The sequence below is a fragment of the Ochotona princeps genome, chromosome 2, assembly GCF_030435755.1.
Source record: "Ochotona princeps isolate mOchPri1 chromosome 2, mOchPri1.hap1, whole genome shotgun sequence".
NCBI lineage: Eukaryota > Metazoa > Chordata > Mammalia > Lagomorpha > Ochotonidae > Ochotona > Ochotona princeps.
In genome coordinates, this window is record NC_080833.1 from 106,762,501 (window position 1) to 106,785,040 (window position 22,540).

At 49.1% G+C, this 22,540-nt stretch overlaps 1 long non-coding RNA gene and 1 other non-coding gene across 4 annotated transcripts in view; both read right to left on the bottom strand.

Annotated features, from left to right (window-relative positions):
* Positions 1-22,453, bottom strand: part of LOC105942063 (uncharacterized) — a 178,454-nt gene extending 156,001 nt beyond the window's left edge. Inside the window, exons 1-3 of one of the 3 annotated variants that reach the window (XR_009244918.1) lie at positions 22,354-22,453; positions 21,923-22,043; positions 15,545-15,826 (exon numbers count right to left, since the gene is read on the bottom strand). This is a non-coding gene — a long non-coding RNA (uncharacterized LOC105942063). The other 2 variants (XR_009244917.1, XR_009244916.1) reach the window with 2 other exon arrangements.
* LOC118758734 (small nucleolar RNA SNORA70) lies at positions 5,961-6,093 on the bottom strand. Its single transcript, XR_004995817.2, has one exon. It is a non-coding gene; the product is annotated as a small nucleolar RNA SNORA70 (small nucleolar RNA).
* Positions 22,454-22,540: the final 87 nt, after the last annotated feature.

The following is a 22,540-nucleotide window of genomic DNA, read 5'->3' on the forward strand; positions in this document are numbered from 1 at the left end:
CTTCCCAAGGTTTGGGAAAACCCAGGGTCCCCCGCCGTGATGGTCTGCGGTCTGACTGCAAATTCTTGCTTTTGTTTTGCTTACAAGATTTCTATCTCTCTTTTTTTTTTTTAAAGATGTATTTTTTTTCTTTGAAAAGGACAAAAAGAGAGACACAAGAGAGATCTTTCATCTATGGGTTCACTCCCGAACAGCCACAACAGCTGGAGCTGGGCCAGTCCAGATCCGGGAGCCAGGGGCTTCTGGGTCTCCCACGTGGGTGATGTAGGACCCCAAGGACTTGAGCTCTCCTCCGCTTGTCTCCCGTGCGCACTTGCAGGGAGCAGGATCAGAAGCGAAGCAGCCAGTGCCTTTCTGTTCCTAGCGTTGGACCGTTCCTTCGCATACCAGCCCATGGGAGGCCCCAGAACACGGAAGCACCTTGCAAGATGCCAAGTTTGAGAATCTTCAAACAAGAGAACTCGTCAATCATCCCCTTCACTATTCCACCTGAGGAACCGCAACATCCTGATTCAAGGTCAGGACCGGGAGCTGTCGCGCTTGCATCGGAAGTCCCGAGGAGGGAGAGATATTCCCCATGCCCTCCATCACTTTCTCAAGGATGTGCCTGACCCTGACAACGGCAAGGGGCAGAGATTCCGGAAACTCCTCGCTTAGGCTGTCAAGCTGGCAGAGTGCCTGGCCTGCAGGCTTGACCCAGATAAGGAGGGCACCGTGACCAACAAGTCTCAGGTTGAATGGAGCCTCCACGTGTCTGCAAAGGACATTCTCATGGCAGGGCAGCGTTTGTGGCCTGGCACAGTCAGGGCGGCCTAGCTGTGAACAGAAATGGGCAACACACAGGGTTTCCAAGGGCCCAGTATACCAGTGTCTCCTTCCTCTGTGAATGCTGCTGGGCTTTGGGGCAGGAGGCAGCATTCACCCAGCTCTAAGGTAAAGCGTCAGAAGCAGGTGGCAACAGGGAGGCAGCTGACAACCTGAGACGAGCTCCTGGGCCAGGAATGGAATATCCCCCAGCTCTCTGCTCAGTGTGGGCAAGCAATGGCTTTATCCTTCCTGCAAATCTGGCTGGATAATCTGTTGCGTGGTGGACACAGCACTTGTGGGTTTCATAACCCAATCCCTTGCGGTGTGCCATCCTATCAGGTACCACCAGCAGAAGAACTTGTGTTAAGAACATTGTCGAGACTAGCATGGTTTCTGGGGAAAGAGTTTCCCTGGATATAACAGCCGAAGCCAACTTGGAGGCCTGAGAAGACCCTGATGTACGGAGGGATGTGAGTCAGGGTTGTCATCTTCTCTTTAATGCAGGTAGCAGTTCTCTGGGAGACCCACGGGGAATCAGAAGGGTGGCGGATGGAGACCCTGGCAGAGGTCCTGGGGAAGCTTGGTCAGCTCCAGTGCTGTGGGAAGCAGGAGATTCCTGCCTTGTGTCGGGTCGATCTGGCCTTGACTGTGACTTCCCACGTCACGTACAGCGTCTGATGCAGCACAAGAGCCCGGCACGGCATTTTTTAAAACAAAACAAAACAAAACAAAACAACAAACAAACAAAAAACAGAAAAGCGGAAAACTCTGGTGCAAAACTGACTCAAACATAGATGTTTATGTCTCTAGCACGCGTAGGCTACTGTGTTTATAGTGGGTGAAGGGTGCCAATAACAGCATAGACATTTCTGAATTTGCAGAAAAGAACCCAGAGGGGGGCAAAATAAGAAACTATTGCTGACAGGTAACAGGGAATGGCGAAGAGGTGGTGACGAATGGAGAGAATAGGGACAGACTTTCCTCAGAGAACAGAAAGAGGACGGGGCAGTCACAGATCTCAGACGCAAGTATCAACAAAGCTGCTGGCTCTGTTGGCGAAACAGCCCTGCTGGGCTGGCTGCCCGTTGTCCTTGCCTTGCTTGCTAATCTGACCCACAATGAACTAGCCAGTCTTGGGTATTTTCTTCACATAAAGAGAACACCTGTTCTCTCCTGGAATGCAAACTGAGGAAGATGCATGCCTATTCTTAAAAAAATTATTTTTAATACTGTTTACATAATTGAGAGGAATGCATGCCCATATGGGCCTCTGATTAAGGTGAGGAGGGTTGGAAGTATGGAGGAAGGTAGGTGAGACAAATGTTTCAGGTTTTTTTTTTCTTCTTGTGTCCACAGGGGTCAAACTACATCAGTATCCAGGGATGGGGGACAGTCATTTGATGATGTCTTAGAGATTCTGGATGTGGGGAAGAGTATTACGGAGGTGTTTCTTGAGCCCTGGCTCTTGCACTCACCAGTGGGAGCTGCGGCCTAGAGAGGGAATCGCCAAAGTTCCCCCACCAGGCCTGTTCCCAGCATTGGACCCTGCACGTGCTGAGGAATGTTTCAACCCATGGCCCATCTGCAGTCTCGGTTTCTACTGGGAGGTGTTGCAGTCTAGTGCAGCCTGCTCCTAGACCCAACCCACACAAACGCTGGCCAGTGCTGCAGCCTTGCCTGGCTAGATCCTCCCCAAGCCCCAATTATTGTGCTCCCGAGTAGGAGCTGCAGCCTAGCAGGGGAGTTCTTCAAGTTCTCCAACAGGCTCACGCTCAGCCCCAGATCTCATGCATACCGGTGGGTGCTGTGGCTCTGTTGGTGTGGCCTGTCCTCAGTCCTGGCCTTCACGTGTGTGCTGGTGGGTGCTGCAGCCTGACCCAGCCCAGTGCAGCTCCCTCCCAGGCCTGGCTCCTGAGAATGTCAGGCGAGTTCTATGGTTCAGCCTGGCTCAGTCTGTCAGTAGTCTCAACTCTCCATGCAGTCAGGTGGGTGCTACAGTCTCACAGAGGCACACTTACAAGTTCCCTAGAGAATCTGCCTCCAGATCTGGTTTTCTCACATTCTGTTGGGTGTTGTGGTCCAGGCTGACATGGCCTACCCCCTGCTGTGACACCCGCGAGCAGGTACTGTGGCCTAGCCCAGCCAGGCATGCCTCCCAGTCCCAACTTTTGCGTGTGCCAGTGGGTGGCGGGTAGTGCTCCAGTGCAGGTCTCCCATATGGGTGGGTGTCATGGTCTGACCCAGGCACGCGCTCTGGTTGCTCCTCCTCTCTCTCGGCTTCCTTGCCTATCTGTGAGTGCAGGGGCCCAGTCTGTGGAAGACCCCAGAAACCATTCCTTCCCTGTCAAACATGCCTTCAGCTGCTGCTCCCCCTCTAACACATCCCCAGATCCCCTTCTCTGGGCAGTCTGTAGCCTCCTCCCCAGCCCGCCCTACCTGGAGGCTAGGGTGGCATGTGTTAGCCCAGCATTCCCTGCCTTCCCAACAGAAAAGGCAACTGTGTTGGCACACTGGTATAGTTAACACAGAGTTGGAGTTAACCAACCCAGGATGCCTGCCAGTTACTGGCTGCTTTTCTCCCAGCAGTGTAACACTTGCCCAGGTGCAAGGCAACCTAGACAGTTGCCTACAGCTGGGGGCGTATCTCATCTATGCACAGTTGCCTTCAGGTTGTTATTTGGGAACATAATGAGCAAACAGGTCATGGGCAAAGGAGTAGGAAGCATCTAGACAAAAACATGTTTACTTCTCATGTCACATTGTAATTTAAGAGATTTTTATTAATATAAACAGATTCCATGTATTTTGCAGGTACAATTCAAAGAATACAGACATATTTCCCTCCATTCGTCTTTCCTTTCTTCAGTTCCCTCCTACCTTCCTTTCTTTTGCTTCTTCTGTGTTTGCAACCACATGCGTTTCAGTCTATTCTATAATCACAGGCTTTCACACACCACTAACTGTAATGGCAAGTAGAAAGCACACAGACCACAGGCCCACAGGAGTGTAAACCAGGCCCCCAAAACAACAGATTCCAAGATGCCCATTTGGTCCCTATGCATTTTTTTTTTTTTTTTTTTTTTGGTATTCTATATTTACTACCACATATCAGAGAAAACATATGGTATTTGTCCTGTGGGGCCTGACTGGCTTATTTCCCTGACCATAATGGCTCCAGTGGCATGCCTTTGGTTTCATGTCACATTGTGAAGAGAGGGGTCTGGAGGCACCGTATCTCCAGAGTCTGCAACGCCTCTCGGACTTTCCTGCAGTGGCCGAGCTAAGCGCATGGTGGCTGCCGCGCTGGCTGTCCACGTGTGTCCATGCCCTCATGGTGGGACAATGTGCCATGCAGGGACTGTTGAGACTGCCTCCGCCTCACCTGCTGCTCTCTTTCTCTGCGGCCCCCATCCCCCTACCCCCGGCGGCAGCCAGCCATGCCGTGTTCCAGAGCTCCTCTCAGAGGCAATGGCTTCCCTGGCATGTCTGTGACCACATACTTTCTTGCATCCCATTAACCCTAGCAGGACTCCCTGGTGCATCTTGTCCTTGCTCTCATATCTGTTGTCCCTCTGCCACCTGGCTCCTCGGGGAGCTTCATGAAAGTGGAGGAAAAGGCAATCCTCCCTGGAAATCCAGCAGTCCTCTCTCACTTCTGCCCTTGCCCCTCACCCCCCGCAAGTGAATCTGAGCAGCCCGATGGTAATGTGGGACTGACACATGGAGACGAGGAAGTGCACGCTGTGGTGCATGTGGACAGAGCGCTTGGGTCCGACGAAGGAGGGGCTGTAAATCTTCTTCCAGGTAGCCTTTGCCGTTCCTTGCTGTGGGCTGGGGAGGCCCTGAAGGCACATGGCATTTGGAATCGGGGACCAGATGCAGAGATGGGACATTATTAGAGTCCAGAAGCTTTCCTCTTCCCCTCGGAGAGTGCCCTTGTCTCACTGGACGCTAGGCACACCTGACAAACTCACAGACATCTGTGGGACCTGAATCGGAGATTTGGCAATAGCATCTAGGCAGGAAACTCAGAGCAACAAGCGTTTATGCTGTGTCATCATCTTGAGAGAAAAAGGACTAAATAGTGCAGGTATCTGGGATAATATGAGGCCTAAAATATATTTGATTGCTACACAAAAGATTCTGCGTAGTTTGGGGAAGAGAGATCAATCCACTGTTTTCTGACAACATCTATGATAAAGCAGGAGTGTTCTATTTCTATGCTTAAAAGCAGAAAGAGAATGTGGCCAGTGTATTGAGCACCTAACCTCCTTGCTCCCTTTCTGTGTCTCGCTCCTTCCCTCCACCCTCTCTGGTCTGCCTTGCACTCATGCTGTGTTGCTCACAAAAGGACGTGATAATTCTTAAAATCAAGTCTTGCCGCTTCCAACTGCATTGCCCTCTCCTACAAGGTCCCTGAGGCGTCTGACCCACCATGGGTTAATCTGTTATCTTTGCTACCTCCCCAGGTTCATCACGGAGCCCCAAACAGAAGAGCCTAAAGTCCCACAACATCTCTTGGGTGGTCTATTGCATGCCTCTCATCCTGGGCTTCCTGGTGCCGGCAAGCATGTACTAAAAGCTTATACTTAATGAAGGAAGAGCAGTGTTCCCCAGAAGCTGATGCAGACAATGAAGCGTGAAAGTCACACAGCTCCCCTGGCTGAGCCAGGTGACTGGAAATAGCTTTGTCTTCCTCATCCCCACCTGCATGCATAGATCACTGATGTGAGACAGAGTCATGGAGAAACTTTTTGGTCAGATTTAGGAGCACAGAACAGCAGAGGCCTCACGAGTGGAGAGCTCGCAACTTGTCCAAGGGACCACGGTTGGGGATGTATTTGATCCCACAGCCATCAGGATGAGCTGCTTCTCGGCCACCGTGCCTTCAAATTCATCCGCATTGAACTTAGTAAAGCCCCACTTCTTGGAGATGTGGATCTTCTAGCGACCAGAAAACTTGAACTTGGCCCTGCGTAGGGCCTCAACCGCATGTTCCTTGTTCTGCAGCTTGGTGCGGATGGACATGATGACTTGGCCAATGTGAACCCTGGCGACTGTGCCCTGGGGCTTTCCAAAAGCACCCCGCATACCTGTCTGCAGCCTAGATGAGGAACAACATGAGGTCAGAAGCAGGCTTGGCCACTGTGAAGGACTGTCTCCGAGGTCCCTTAGAGCAACCCGTACAAGGAGCAGGCTGATACATTACCAAGGAGAATGCTGTCTGCAGCCACTGCACACCAGCGCCCACGGCCTAGGGGAGCTGGTCGGCTTAATTAGCTGCAGGGGAGAAACTTTTAACTGTATCCAAGTCCTGAATCCAGTGTGTGACATAGACAGGGACCAGAGAATCGACCTTTGCTTCCTTTTTCTTGACCTCCTGGTGCCACTGCCAAGAAATTAAAACCAGAGCAGGCAGGACAGATTCACCACAGCGTGAGCAGCACATGCCAGGACCTGTTGCTCCGTTGCCACCTGCAGTTTTCTTCCCAACCCTGTCATTTTGACATTTTTGCAGCTCCTAGAGCCGGCAGCGCAGTTGACTCTGTTCCTTCCAGAGATAGTCCCTGTTTTGCTGAACAGAGTCACCTGGGTTTGCCTCCAATCCTAGCTGAGATGTCTGACTGCAGTCAGGAAGCACTGTGTTCGCCTTGGTGGTAGCGCCCCACCAGGGACGAGTAAAGTCATTTGCTACTTGCCAGAGCTATGCATGGGGGTAGTGAGTGAAGCCAACTCCTGAGCGGGGGCTAAAGGGCAGGGATTTGAGTGTTGATAGCTTTGCCGTCTTCCACCTGGTCACTCCGGGTCCACTGCTGGATCAGGTTTCAGTGGAAAATATCATGCCAAGTGGCTGACATGCTTTCTACTCTGAAGCAGAACCATTGCCATTGGTATTGTTAACCAACTTCATTCCCATGTCAGTTGACATTCTGGTCTGCCAGAGCTGGCAGCCTGCATGTCTCCATTTTTGCCAAAGACAGCTCCCGTCTGCCCGAATCTCATCCCGTTTGTCCCTCCAAGCAGCAGCCGTACGGAGTGTTCCGCCCTTCTCCCAGTGTTGGGTTCCCAGGCAGCAAGTCCACGAGTAACCAGGTTTTCTCTTGTGCTGTATACATTGTCCATGCCTACACTTGTAGATTGCACCTATTTATCTAACCCGAACGCAGAGCAGTCTGTAAACCACGGCCCAGCTTGGGATTTGAGGAGAGGAAATTGGATAGTGCATTTGGCTTCCAAAATAGTCATACTGGAAGCAAAGTTTTCAGGATAAAGTCTTTGTATCACAATTTGTGTGTGTGTGGGTTGGGGGGGTTGGGAGGGTTCAGGTCATAGCTTGTTAGTGATCACACTAATACTCCAAGGACCAGGAAAAACACTCCCAAGCAGTTCCCTCAAGACACGACCTCAAGCCGCTGGGGGGTATTCTTGTCTAAAGATTGACTGACACTGGCCATACGAATGTGCTGTGTCAGCGCTGAACAATGGCAGGCGCCGGTTTAGAGGACATCATCTTTGATGACTCTCCTTCTGTGGATTTATGTGCAGAAAATGACTAGGATCAAGAAAAAGAGGAAACCCTGGACATTAGGAAGGGGAGACGGAGAGCTGAAGTACTGGCATCGGCAGACTCCGAGTCCGGGGAGGAAAAGCAAACACCAGATGTACCTGTCCCAACTCTCGGGACGGCCACGCAGCAGCTCTTTCAGCATGCTCTATTATGATGTGGGTGTGTGGTTAAGTTTCCACTTCTCCCTCTTCCCATTTAACAATCTGTGCTAGGTTGACTCTGGCCAGCTAGGCTCTCGGGGGGAGATTTCCTGCATATGTTGCTTCTGTGTGTAGAGGAAGGCAGGGGTTGCAAGGACACCTTCTCACGAGTAGGTCTACATCTTGACAATTACATGAAAGGGCCAGTCAGAAATCAGGATGTGTCAAGGTATTGAGAGGAAGAAGAGGGAATGCCAAAGCCATGGCACTCTGCATGTCTCAGAAGGTGAATTAACTGACTCTTGCTTGCAAAATTCCACAGATTTTAGACAAATCCGTTCAGCCACAGTTTCAGTTTTCCATGTACTTGTGGGTCACTCGAGTAACAAGCGAGGGTCAGTTTCCCCTTCCTGAACCCCTAAGGCACCTGTCCACAGAGCACCTGCTGTTTCTCTCCCTGCCTCTCCCTCTCTCTGTCACTGTCTTTCAGTTCTACCTTTTTCAATTTCTCTGTCACTCAACACTGGCTACACTACAAGGTTTCTACTTCTGCAAGAGGAGAATAATTTTTTTTTCTTTTTAAATGTATCTTTTAAAAAGTTTCAAATAATGCATACAAGTATAAAAAAGGCTATGAGCACACATAAATTTATCAATATCTGACATTTTGTCATATTCGCTCTCTGTAAAGTATTATATGCACACGTATACACTATTCTCAATGAAGGCGGTAGTGGTTGTATTTTACCTTGCACTGGGTTTGCCTGGGTTTCATATGACCACTTCATTTTCTGTCATTAAGTCCGTCACGACTTTCTCATTGGATCCACTTAGTCCTTGCTGTCCCGATAAGTTCAGTGCAGAGACTCCACAAACAGAAGAACGTGAGGTCCCGTCTGGACACAGGGTAACTAGTCAGCTCTAGCCAGAGACAGGGTTTTGGGACAGCCTATTTCTCTCCAACCTCTCCTGGTAAGCCTCCTCTTAGGAACAGCTTGGAACCCGGGGATTCTGTTCCTTTGGATGTTTGTCTTCCTGGGTTTTCCAGGCCCCCAGGGAGACCCTCTGGCTTCTCAGGGGCAGCTCCCCTCCAGCGGAAGCAGTCTGCGCCACCCCCATCCTCTGCTCGTGGCTGTGCTTTCCATCATCTGCACACCATCGGTGATTCACCCCCCCCCCGCCCCAGTGTGATTTAGTTTCAAGTGTGTGTGTGTGCCTCAGGGTTCTAGTCTCTCGTAAATCCTAACCCCGTACGTGACAGAAGCCTGGCCTGAACTGAGTAAGGCAGGTACTGCTCTCCTCTTGTCCCTAGCAATGCCACCCTTGGTGAGTAGCGGGGGAGGGTTCCTGGGGCGCCAGCCTCATAAAGGGGGTAGCAGCTCACATGACTGCTGGGTTTCAGGCGTCTTTACTCATTTGGCAGGGAAAATTAAGAAATGCTGGGGTCCCTCCCAGTTTTGACATGTTCTACAGTGGAATTGGTACTGACAAATTGTCCTCTGCACCTGCACCCCCCGACCCCAATGCCGACTCCTACCCCTGTCAGTGGTTTTGATTAGCGCCTTTTGGCTAAGAACACCCACGCTTCCTTGTTTCCATGTGTCTCTGAGGCACTGAGAAGCAGCAAAGGCCTTTCCCGAGGTTCACAGAGATTCAGTTGTGGGAAATAAATCTGTATTCATTTGCGTCTGTGCTGTGTGAGCTGCCCGGCCCGGGGGTTCTGTGCAGGTTCGCACCTGTTTGGTCCTCACGGGATGTTCTCCTGGAGGAGGAGCTGCCATCTTCAGGTGAGGATGCAACAACATTACCCCACTTGGATCGCAAGCCCAGGTTTGTGGGTCCCCCGGCTCAGGTTCTGCTCACTTCTCTGGAGCAGATGTGTTAGTGGTTCAGCTGCGATGGGTGCTCATGGCTTTCCATTGCTTTTGGCAGCAAATTATTTTCAGACAGTTTCAAGTTTAAGTAGAACAGCTTTGCCAGTCTGATACCAAGAACCCCTCCATCTCGTTGCACAGATTAACACGTAATGCTTAAGCCGACCCAGCACCTCCTTCTGCTTAAGAGTGCCTTGAGGCCTCCAGGCCTTCTTCCTTCAGAGAACCACTGAACTTGGCTGGGCCAGGGACCAATAAGGCAGGGCTGGCTCTGGCACAGACACACCTGCTGCCAGGACTGGGCTCCCGTAATGGCGTGTGCGTGTGTGTGTGTGTGTGTGATGCCTCATGAGGCAGATGTGTGTGTCAAGGCTCAGCAGTGCTACAGCTCATTCAGGTGGGCCATCAAGGGACATATCTGCCCTACAGGTGGGCTGAGGCTTCCAAGGATCCATCCTTTGTGGGGGTATGAGGGATAAGTTAGCACAAATGCATGACTAGTGTGTGTAAAGTACAAAGCCGTGATCACAGCACTGCTGCCACAGGGTAGGAGTTCCTCCCACACACACCTTTTCCATACAGGGAAGACACCCGTAGAAACGGGGTGAATACAATTACAGGGTGATGGGACTTTCTACTGAGGGTGCTTTACCACCTGCCCAGCCAGTAACAGGTGCCAGGGCTTTTGAATGCTGTAACATGTTTTCTCCTTTCTGCTGCAAATGCAAAGAACATTGAAAGCTTAAGTTTCAGAAATCTCAGTCATGGGCAGGAAGGCTAATCCAGCTGTCATCATAAACACATCCTAGAGCTGGGTTCCCAGCAGCCATTGCAGAGGGCCAGCCTGCCCCATTGATCCCCAGCCACATGGTTGGTGTGGAGGTTCCCCACCCCCCTTAGCCTGCTAGATGCTCTCAGAACACCTTTCTGAGTAGCCCCAGTGAGCAAAGACTCCCAAAGAAGAAGCTGTGTCTCAGGGCAACAAGGAAGAAGCATCTTCCTGCACCTTGTGGAACTGCTCCTGCCGAACCTGGCACTGGAAGCCGGGGCTGCTACTCCAGGGAACCCCAGTTCCTGTTGGTGTCAGGCTGCTGTGGGGGAAGACTCCATGTGCTTGGTCATTCGCTTGCAGGGTCAATTAGAAATCTACACTGTCACCCCGGGAAGTGAGCCAGGGCCAGGTCCGCTCTCACCTTCTCAAGTTTACTATTTCCTGGCTATTGACCACAGCCAAATTGCTTGCCTTTTTGGGTATTTATATGTGGATTTTTTTCTCTGACAGACCTGAAAGATAATACTTGCCACCAATAGCTATTGAGAACTTCAATTTCAATTTTCAGAGCACCCAAGTTAATTAAGACTTGTTGAATAAAACTTGTGAATATCTGTTATCTACCCTTTTCTCATCCCGGCGAGTTATACTTAGAAACTGACCTCACCTTATTTGATATAGGATATTTTAAACATCTCTTCTCTTGCTTATGCTAAAAGTCTGATTTACTACTTCCTATTCTTAGGCATCTCTTGTTAGCCAATTCCCACTGTTAGGGGCTTTCAAGAACATTTTAAAGACACACTTGTTAACAGTATACATCCTGGGCCCACAATGCTGTCTCCTGACAAATTCAAATAATTATGCTGTTGTGTCTTCATTTTGAAATAAGAGGCTGCCTCCTTTCTCTGTGCAATGGAATTCATCAGCTCCACTTTATGGCTGTGTGCTAGTCTCCTTCCCTCCAAGATCCACTTTTGCTCAGACGTGCAGAACGAGTGACACCTACACTACGGGGCTTCATTTGTCTTTTTTCCCCAGCACTCTCAGAGTCTCTTCCTAGAACCTCCGTGGCTGCCTGGGGCTCCTGTTGGGTCATGCCCTCCCCTGAGAAATGGGGAGGCCCGTGGTTCTCAGGAAGAGGTGAGGAGAACCTAGGAAGGTACTGAGCACCACATGCGGCCTCTTGAAGATGTGCCCATTCAGGGATGGGGGTGCATGGTGACTGAGACAGGCCGTGATAACCTGTGTTGTTCAGTCCTTCTCCTGGTCACTTGTCCTCTTCCTTGGTTTCCCCCAGTTGCAGTCTAGAGTCCACCCCCAACACCAGTCCAGTCCTCCCTCACCCCCACTGGCTCGGGCAGTTCCTCCTGCTCCCTATCCAGAAAAGCCTGAGCGTGAAGCCAGCTCCCAGGCAAGGCTTTGCAGCACGGAATGCTTTCAAGGGTCTTGTTCTTTGTTAGAGCCCATCTTGGAATTCCTCCCTGGCATCCAATAGAGCATTTACTTCTCACCACACCTGCTGTCCCTCATTCTTTACATCACTCTAAATTTGTTTTTACGTCAGCGGACCCAAAAGAGCAATGGCATCGTTTTATCTGATATCTCCCAATGCCCAAAGTAATAACTTCTTCAGTTAGATAAATACGTGAATACATGCACTTAAGCTGTGTCATACACACCACATGTACTTGGTGTATATTATATAATGTATTACATATATTATGGTGTATATGTGTGTGCATGTGTAATATATGAAATACGTCTGTACCAAGGCAAAATTTGTTATCCCCAGTGTTGGTCTTCCTCAGCTCCTTTCCCTTCAGCTTTTTGTTTGCTTTTTATATTCTCTTCTCTCTCAAACATACAGCCCACATCCAGTGTGGCCTAGGTGCCTTACATACCTGCGACCTACAGGTTTTTCCTCTGACTTTACTAAGTGAGCAATTTTGTCCAACTGTACAACATTTTTGTTATTTTGCCTAGTAATATCTGTATCATAATTGAATATAGTAAAAATCCACTACCATGAAGCTATCTAGTGTTCCTGTAGACATCATAGCATCCTTTGGACTTTGTTGTCCCAGCTACCTTCTTTACTTTCTATTTCTCTGTGGTGGGACAGGATGTCACAGAGAGATTGTGAATAACAATGATCTCTTGATGGCTGTGGTTTTATGTTCAGAACTGGGTTTGGATTGTCACCAAGTCCTGGAGAACCAACCCTCCCCAGATAGAGGGCAATGCTTGTGCAGGCTCAGTTACCCACGCTCACGAGCACCAAGTCATTGGTAACATCAGTGTCCCAACTTCCCACAAACAGAAGATGGTCAAAGCAAAATCACAGTCGAGCAGCTGGGAACTCCCATGCAGACCTACTATGTGGTCTGGCCTTTCTCAGTTCATCTCCTGTTTGCACTCTGAGCTTTGCTGTGCTCCCTCTACTGTTGCCCAGGTCTTCCTTATCACATCCACAGTGAAACTCAGCTCCATACGCCCACCATGAACTACAGGTCATCCTTTAGTTGCTAAACACATGGAACTTTGAGCCAAAGCACACACTTTCTTGCTTCCCCTTCCTTGTTGGCCTGAAGTCATCTCCTCTTTCTCCCGAAAGCACTGTTTGCATAAACCACTTGCACAGTGATCTTAAGTCTACTCTTGGGGCGCGTGCCTACATCAACCATCTGCTCTTGCCCATGTGAACTGGAAGTGCTAACACTGGAATGAGCTTGATTTCAAACGTGACCTGGGACCTGGGTGAGGTGGAAGATCTCTATGGGCCTGGAGTAATCTTTTCGTTTTTCCTCCTCAGCAGTGTACACCTGTGCTAACCGCTACGACGCTTCACCTGAATCGGCATCTGCACATCCTGGACTCATTTGAGCTGCCCTGAGCTGGAGGATGCTAGGTGGCACTTTAAGAGGATTTGAGCTCCGAGCAGACAGAGAGGCCACGATTTCAAAGGACAGAGTGTTGCATGTTTACCCTCTCTATTTCTTATTCCCATGAGCACTGTTATAATATGTTCAGTAAAGAATACAGAGTAAGGAGCTCAGTGAGCCAGAAACCAGAGGACTTGAAACCAGTAGTAGAGCTTTGACTGGGGAATGATTTACATGACAATGTTAGAATGATGAAGATTAACCCTTAAAGGCCTGGGGAAATGAGAAGCCTCTTAAGAGGGTTGGAAAGAACCAAGAGGCATGGTGTGGAATGTGGCTGCTTCAGCCAGCAGTTCTAAATCATGCACACAGTCTCACAGTGAACACTGGGTGAGCTTTGAATCAGCAGGGACTCACTGACCCAGAATTTTACAATGGTGACTGACACCAAATGAGGCAGGATTTGGGCACTGGTTTTTTAAAACAGCTCTTCTGAAATTCATCTGAGCCATGGAGGACTGTGGATCCAGTGGGTTTATAACAGAGATTGTGTTCTTCCTGCAACCAAGTCTGTTTCTGTAAAGACAAAGTTGAGACCAAAAGCATAACAGGCCAGGGAGGAGAGCATATTTGCTTTCTCCAGGCCAGCGGGGTCAGGAGACACTCGGGTGACCTCACCAGGCAGCTCCTGCTTGGGAAAGTCAAGGGCCCTCATTCAGGGAGGGTGTCCTCCGACCTGTGGCTGTGACTGTCCTTCTGAGCTTCCCCTTCAGCCCAGCCTCCCCACAGGAGCTAGCTCAGTGTGTCCCTGGCCTCTGGTACCACCAGCAGTGCCTACCGGCTCAGTGCTCAGCAGGACTGGCCAAAACCCTCAGTGTATTTGCTTTGTCTCCCGCTTCTGCTTCTGAGAAGCATCTGAGACAGCAGCTCAACTTAAATTGCAAACAGAACATCAAGAATTGAATGTCCTACTGTGAACTGCTCTTGACTCTCTCCACCCCTCAGGCTGTCTGCCTGACAGCTGCTGGTCTCCTAGCCTCCCATGATAAACACTAAGGCTGTATACACAGAGATATTGCAAGGAGACCTTAACCCTGCTCCTGTGGAGACCCCAGGTCAGGGGGAGCTGGCAGGAGACGACATGTGAGCCTGGACATGTGATGCCGCCTAGACGCATGGTGGCTCCACTGGGTTGTGAGCTCTTGGGCCCAGGGTGAGGAGGCTTGCTCAGCACAACTCACAAAAACTTAAAAAAAAAAAAAAAAAAAAAGAAAGAAAGAAAAAAACATTAAAAAAATGAAAAGAAAGGAATTCCCGGACATGCGATGCTATTGGCTGGGCTGTGCTAGTGTGAGCTAGTGTGAGCAGTCTTAGTGACACAGTGCTCTTGCTGATAGGTGTAGTCGGCGGGTAGCACTGAGCAGACAGTTCGGTTCTGGCACATCGTGGACCATGGAGCCAAAGAGCTGGCCTGTCTGGGTCAACATTCAACACTTCCACAAAAAAGACGGACAAACGGAAAGATAACTGCAGTTCAAAAGAACTAATGGGTGGCCAATGTGGTGACTCAACAGGTTAATACTCCGTCTTCCAGTGCTGGTCTGTGTCCAGGCTGCTCTACTTCCCATTCCAGTTCCCTGCTTATGGCCCCGGGAAAGAGCAGAGGATGGCTCAAAGCCTTGGGCTCCTGCAAGGTTCCTGTGGGAGAGCTGGAGGAGTTTCTTGGCTCCTGGCTTTTGACCAGATCAGCTCCAATCATTGTGGCCATTTTGGGAATGAACCAGTGGATAGAAGTCTTCTCTTTCTCTCTTCGTAAATCTGCCTTTCAAATAAATAAATCTTAAAAGGATGAAGGGATCTGCCTTTCTGCTCCTTATGAGCTGCAAACATCTCATTTTTTGTTGTGTTAGACAATGCCTGAGTTGCTGAGCTGTTTGTGGAAGACAAGCCAGCTGTCGGGCTCCATGGTCTGCAGTTCAAAATGCCAAATGATTGTCTCAGTGCCCCCCAACCCCCAGAACCTCCACCCCATGAAGTGAATGCTGCATGCTTCCTGCCATAGCCACTTGGAAACAAAGAACATCCTCCGGTTCCTCAGTAGCCCTGATCCTAGCCAGCTTGTTAAGAAGCTGTCCGCTGGATCTGTTCATAGTAAAGATGCTCATTTTCTAGGTAATAAGCAAGAACTTTGGAGAGGGCTATGCTCCAGAGACCAATCGTTTCTCTGTGGTAGTGGCTCTCTGGGAGGTCCAGGTAGGTGGTGGTGACCAGGAGGTCCAAGTCCTGGTGCATGGCAGGGTGTAGAACATGGTGTGGTGGACACACAGTTCATGGAGGTAGACATGAAGGATGAGGAAGTTTATGGACGAGGAGTATGGCCCTGGGTGGACAAGTGAGGTGTCCTCCTGTCTGAGCAAAGTATACACAACAGCTGCTCCACAGGCAGCCCTGAACACCCCCTCATTAACACCCAGAGTCAGGTGGGGGCAGGCGCTCACCTCTGTTGCAGCCATTGACACTGCCAAGGCCGCGCGGTCTCTGCACAGGAGCGAGGAGATGCTGCTGGCGTAGGCCATTGATAGGGGCATCCACAGTCCCCACAGCAGCAGGGGCAGGAAGCGGTCGTGGGAGGGAGGGTCCATTGTTCCCGTCCCCACTGCATGGAGGGAGCCTTCTGCTGGTGTGAGAGTTGCTGGTAGGAGAATAAGCCGAACGCATGCTCGTGGCCCTGTGTGTGTAATGGCTTTTCTCAACCCAGCTTTCTTGCTTCTTTTTCATATCTGCAATGAAGAAAACCAGCCGTCAGTCTTCCCTCTCTGGCCTAATAGGGAGGCAACTGTGTTTCAGCACCAGGGTTGCCTGCTCTCAGCACCGCTGAGCTGATGGGCTCTCAGCCCGTTAGAACTGATATTCAGGCTTCATCACACAATTTTAACCTCTCATTGGCTAGGTTTTGTTGTTTCATATATCTTTTTTTTTTTTTTAAAGATTTATTTTTATTACAAAGTCAGACATACAGAGAGGAGGAGAGACAGAGAGGAAGATCCTCCACCTGACGATTCACCCCGCAAGCGAGCCGCAACGGGCCGGTGCACGCCGATCTGAAGCCAGGAACCAGGAACCTCCTCCAAGTCTCCCACGCGGGTGCAGGGTCCCAATGCATTGGGCCGTCCTCGACCGCTTTCCCAGGCCACAAGCAGGGAGCTGGATGGGAAGTGGAGCTGCCGGGACCAGAACCGGCGCTCACATGGGATCCCGGGGCATCCAAGGCGAGGACCCCAGCCGCTAGGCCACACCGCCGGGCCCGTTTCATATATCTTTAAAATATTTATTTTCATTGGAAAGGCAATTTATAGAGAGAAGGAGAGAGATAGATAAAGAGATAAAGAGAATCTTCCATTTGCTAGTTCACTCTTCAAATGGCCAAAATGGCTGGAGTAGAGCTGAATCTGAAGCCAAGAGCCAACAGCCAGGAGCCAGGAGCTTCCTCTGGGTCTCCCACGTGGGTGCAGGGAACCAAGGCTTTGGGCTGTCCTCAGCTGCCTCCAGAACACAAGGAGGGATCTGGAAAGGAAGTAAGAGTAGCCCGGGCAGGAACCAGTGCCCATATGGCATGCTGGCGTTTGCAGGCAGAGGGTTAGCTAATAGACGCATTGTACTGACCCTGATTTTATACAATTGTAAACGAATACTAAGAGACATGATCAGAATTTGAGACCAATTTCCCTGCTCACTGCTGTTTGGCAAGTGATCTTCATAGTAAATAGGAGAGATGGTAGCTGTTCACATTACCTAGTTGGAGCTCCAAAAGATTTTTTTTATTATCCATTACCCATCCTAGCTTACATCAATTTTTATATTGTTATACATGGAAAGATTTATAATTAAATTCTTTTGAACGCTTGTGGATGTTCGTGTTCTATAGTTTAAAAACTGACCAAAATGTAATTGTATATTAAATTTGGCTTTATCTATACCAACTAATGTTTTATCACTTGGATTTTACATTTCAGTGTGACCATCCATTACAACAAGTGACTTGTCACCTATCTGATATAGGGTTTGTTAACTTTTTAAGGATCTATTTATTTGAAGGCAGAGATGGGGGGAGGGGAAGGCGGCAGAGAGAGCGAGAGTGAGTGAAGCAGAGAGCTAGAGCTATCTTCCCCTTCTGGTGGGTTTCCCAAGTGCTTGTGATGGCCAGGGCTGGACCAGGCTGCAGTCAGCATCCAGGGCCTCTATCTGGGCCTCCCGAGTAGGCAGCAGATCTAACAGCTCTAGCCATCTTGTGTGCCTCCTGTCTTTAGCAGGGATGCTGGACCGGAGGCAGGCATCAGGCTCTTGAACCAGGCACTGATACGGAATGCCGATGTTATGGTGATGGCTCAACTCACTACGCCACAATGTCCACCAATGGTACTTTAAAAAATAATATCAGAAAGGCAACTCTACGGAGAAGAGGGACAGAGAGAAAGGAAGTGGCAGAGAGGTATGACTGAGAGGGAGAGAAAGAAGAGAGAGCGAGCACGAGAGAGATATCTTTCATTTGCAGATTCACTTCTAAATGACTGCAAATAGAGGGACCCCCTTCTGCCTGACTGGCCTGGATATTGGCTCTCCTGCGTTTGGCCTTGGCATGTCTCTCCTTCTGTGTGTTGGCAGGTCCTGGAGTTTTTTTAGTCTCCACGCCCACCTGGCACATTTCTGTGTTTTATACTTGTTCAGCCATTTGGTTCTGTATGTCCACATCTGTAGACCCCAACAACGTGAATTAAAAAGAAAAAATTTGAGGGCCTGGTGTGGAAACCTAATCCTCACCTTGCGCACACACCAGGATCCCATATGGGCACTAGTTCTAATCTTGACAGCCCTGCTTCCCATCCAGCTCCCTGCTTGTGGCCTGGGAAAGCAGTCGAGGACGGCTCAAAGCCTTGGGACCCTGCACCCGTGTGGGAGATGCGGAAGAGGCTCCGGGCTCCTGGCTTCAGATTGACTCAGCTCCGGGCATTGTAGCTGCTTGGGTTGAGTGAATCATCAGAAGGAAGGTCTTTTTGTCTCTCTGTATATCTGACTTTGCAATAAAGAAAAATATTAAAAAAAAATGGAAACAAATGCATTTGTACTAAACATGTGCAGACTTTTTCCTCTTGCATTTTTTTTGTTCCACAGACAGTATGACAGTTGCATAGTATTTATATTAGGTATTATAAGGGATCTAGTGATAGCTGAAAGCCTATAGGAGATTATATAGAGCAAGGCAAATACTACTGCACTTTACGTACAGGATGTGAGCATCACTGATTTTGGTGTCTAAAACCCATCCTCCACAGATGTTTTTGGACACTGGTCCATGTCCTGCAAGAGGCTGCTGACTGTCAGACACGAGGTGCAGGTCTCGTCAGTTCCTCCAATTAGGGTCTGAGTTTTGAGGTGTGGACTGAGCTATGGACGTGAATGGTGATTCTTGTGGAGTGTGTGAGGGGAAAGAAACAAGCTAGAGGAGGACTGGAGTGTCCTGTAGTGGGCTTGAGCCACCAAACGCTCCCCAGATTAGCACATGCTCACTGATGACAACACAAGCAATGCTGCAGAGCCACCAGCTGTTTCTGTGGGGTTGAGAGATGCTTCCCTCCCCCTCCAGCTTCCACTCAACACACAGACTTCGAGTGCTGTCTTTGTCTAAGTTTGGAGGTTGATACCCAAAGCGGAGACAAAGGCATTCAGTTCCTGGAGGGTCAGACGTCAGTGACAGCAGGCTGCAGGTTTGGGCTAAAGCCCCTTGGAGTGAAGTCATCTTTTTCACGGTGGTTGAACCACTGTCATGCAGGTGGGAGGCCCAGATGCACATCCTTGAGGTCTTATCTGTTGTTTCTCTTTTTGTTTGTTTTTATTATACCAGATGCATTGCTCTGTAAATTGCATTAGTGGTACCAGGAATACAAATCCGAAGGATTTTCAACTTTCTTTCCTTTTTTTTTTTTCATATACACTTATGTGCCTGGTGTGGTGGCCTAGAGGCTAATGTCCTTGCCTTGAACGCGCCAGGATCCCATATGGGCGCCGGTTGTAATCCTAGCAGTCCCATTTCCCATCCAGATCCCTGCTTGTGGCCTGGGAAGGCAGTTGAGGACAGCCCAAAGTCTTGGGTCCCTACATCCTGGCTCCTGGCTTGGGATCGGCACAGTAACGGCTGTTGAGGTCACTTGGGGAGTGAATCTGTGGATGGAAGATCTTCCTCTCTGTCCCTCCTCCTCTATATATATCTGACTTTCCAATAAAAATAAATTAAATCTTAAAAAAACACACATTTGTGTTTTGGAAGGCAGAATTAGAGATTGATCTTCTATTTGCTGGTTCACTCTCCAATGACTGCAACAGCCAGGATGTCCTAAGCTAGAACCTGGTGCTTCTCCGGGTCTCCCATGTGGATAGCAGGGGCTTAAGCAGTTGAGCCATCCTTCACTGCTTTCTCAGGGGCACTAGTGGAGCATCTGGGACTCAAACTGTTGCCTGTTTATGATGTTGGCACTACAGGGCAGCAGCCTAACCTGTTATGCCACTGCATTCTGTATTTTAGTGTAGAAATACAATGCAATCTTGAAGGTGTTTCCTTATGAGTTAACAAATAAAGGTGATAACTGCTCATTACTATTTCATATGAATTTTGCTAAAGTTAACTGCAAAGACTCACCTGCTAGTTTGTGGGTTAAGTGCAATCAATTTTCCCCTTTCCCAAACCGTGATATGAATGGGCAGTGACAGGCGGAGCACATTCCGTGCTTTCATTTTCCTTTGATGACATTCATATAAATTGTGTGATTGATATATATATATATATACATATATATATATATTTTTAGCTCATAAAGGCTTGGACTCTTATAACACAGGATCTGGGGGTTCCCTCGCTTTCTTGTGTAACTTACTTTCCCAAGGATACCTGCTCAAACTGGGAACAACTCGTATGTCCATTGCTGAAATCAAAACTATTTTCCCCCTCCATGGGTTATCAGGATAACTAGTGACTACTCAATAAACGTCACAGAAAGTCAAGTGTGGGAGAATATATTTTGTGAGTGTAGATTAAAACCCAGATCTGTGAGTGCAAAAAGCAGAAAATGATACACTATAAAAGCAACAGAACATCATGAAGATAAGTTGGTGCTGTGTTCAGGGTAGAGTGTGACAAGCAAGGGCATCCTGAGGGACGGGTTCCCAGAGTGGAGCAGGCGGACAGGAGGAGGCTTTTATCCCAAACCTGAAGACTCCCAGATCCTCACCAAGGACTATCAGTATGAGCACCAAGGACTACATCCCTACTGCCAAGGAGACCACGGGGAAATGGAGTGCCTTCGGAGACCAAGAACTCTGAGGTTACCCACACCCAATTGGATCTACCACATGGGATGGAAGAAGCCCAAATCCTGCCTTGCAGGATCCAAGGTCATTGGAACAACAACCAGGATCCCTGAGCGGTCCACAGAAACAGAAGAACAGTAAACTTCCTTCGGGACTAGGGAGGGGAGCTTTCTCTGGTCCTTGCCTGCTTCCAATTTTGGGTCCCCACCCCCTCTCGTAATAACCATCAGGAGTGCTCCAGAAACCCCTCAAAACAAACAAACAAACAAAACTAGAATAGATAGACAGAGAACAACAAGGGAAGCTTAGAAACAGACAGGAAACGGTCAGCGGGGATGCACTTATACCTCACTGGGTGGGACACAAAGATTAGTTACTCCTCACTGGGGTATGGAAGATTTCTCTGCACACCCCTCCTAAACATGCTCACCTAAACTGTTGACATATATCCTGTTAGAATTATAGAGTTAGACCACCTGAAAAACAGCCAGGTTCAGCGAAATCATGCTTCAATGCTATAAACTGCTAAAGACTAAAATTAAAATAGGCATGAGACAGCTGAATAACAATCTAAGCCATTTTAAGATGTATAGAACATGGTTGAATATAAATCAAAATTGAAATGTCTATGAAGAAGTCACAGGTTGTGGTTGAGAACCTGCATTTTCCTATTAACATATTGGTTAATCAATACCATGTCAATTAATGCCACAATGTTGTAAATGACTGGAACTATTATGTTGGGGCTTTTAATTGATTGGGATGATACTCTGCTGGCTCTACCTTCAGACCAGAGATGGTCTCACCAAGCAACCATTGAACTTACCAGGACAATAAGACGCTGGACTTTATGCTTGGTAAATACCTCCAATGAAAGAATGTCAACTGAATTTGAACTATGGAAATGCAACAAGGTGGAGCAATCTGCCGTGGGGGGAGGGTGTGGGGAAGGGCGGGAGGAATCCCAGTGCATAAAAAGTGTATCACATAATGCAATGTAATTAATTTAAAAAAATGAAATGCAATAAAAATATGTTTAAAAAAAAAAAAGAAAGGGCATCCTAGAATCTTCTGGAAGCAACTTACACTCCAGGGCTGGCCTAACTCTTGTGTTAATTTGTAGAAGTTTGGTAGGATGGATTATTTCTGTTTGTTTTATGTACTTTTCTGCATATTGCTTTACATTGCTAAAGGAAAAAATATCACTTTTGTCAGTACACATCAAACCGGGTATCATTTGTCATTTTCTCCCAGGTCAGAGGGCAGGGTGGCTTGCGTAGTCTAGATGTCTCAGGTATTTGAAAATGGTGCCTGCAAAAGAGGTGAGGCATTGGTTGCCTCCCACACAGCCCAGCAATTTTGGAGATAGGAGGAGATAGCCTGAGGGTATCCCATCCACCTTCTAGTAAGTTCCTCAAAGCTCATGCACAGCACAAATTCATGGAAAGCGACACACGACACACACACTCACATTTGTACACATGGACACTCCCTAATGACAAAGCAGAGAACCGTACCTGACAGCAACAGCATTTCCGGAACGTGACGGAGAAGCACAGACATGGTGGACCTTCAACCTTGGCACCGTGGCTAAGGTTGCTTCTCCTTTGGGGTCCTCAGCAGCCTCAGGAACTTTACCTGAGAGATGGAAGGTCAAGAGGGAAGGAAGGACCTCAGGATAAGCAGGAACAACAAAGGGGACGGGGAGCTCAAGGCTGGCGCAGACACCAGTAAGTCCCTGAGAGGCACGTCTCGACGCACGGGCTCCTCGGGCATCTCTCGCACGGGTGGGGGAGACCTCGTCTCTGGACAGTGACCTTCACATTCGCCTCCAAGACTTGGACGTCCCTTGGGTCTCAGGCGGGGCCCCGCTTCCCCTACACGCATCCCCAGGGTCCTGTCACCTCTGCGTGGCAAGGCCCTTCTCGAAGAACAAACTTCTGCTCACCTCAGCCAGCAGTCCTGGCCTTGCTCCCAGGGCAGAATTCTCAAGAGTGGAGGGCTCCAGAGCAAACCGTTAAAAACGACCGCTTTGAGACCGTTTAAAACCGTCCCGCCCAGGGTACAAAAAGCCCCGCCCACGCACCCACTCGTGGATTCCTGTCTTCCCTCACGCAAGTCCCACCCAGCCCTCA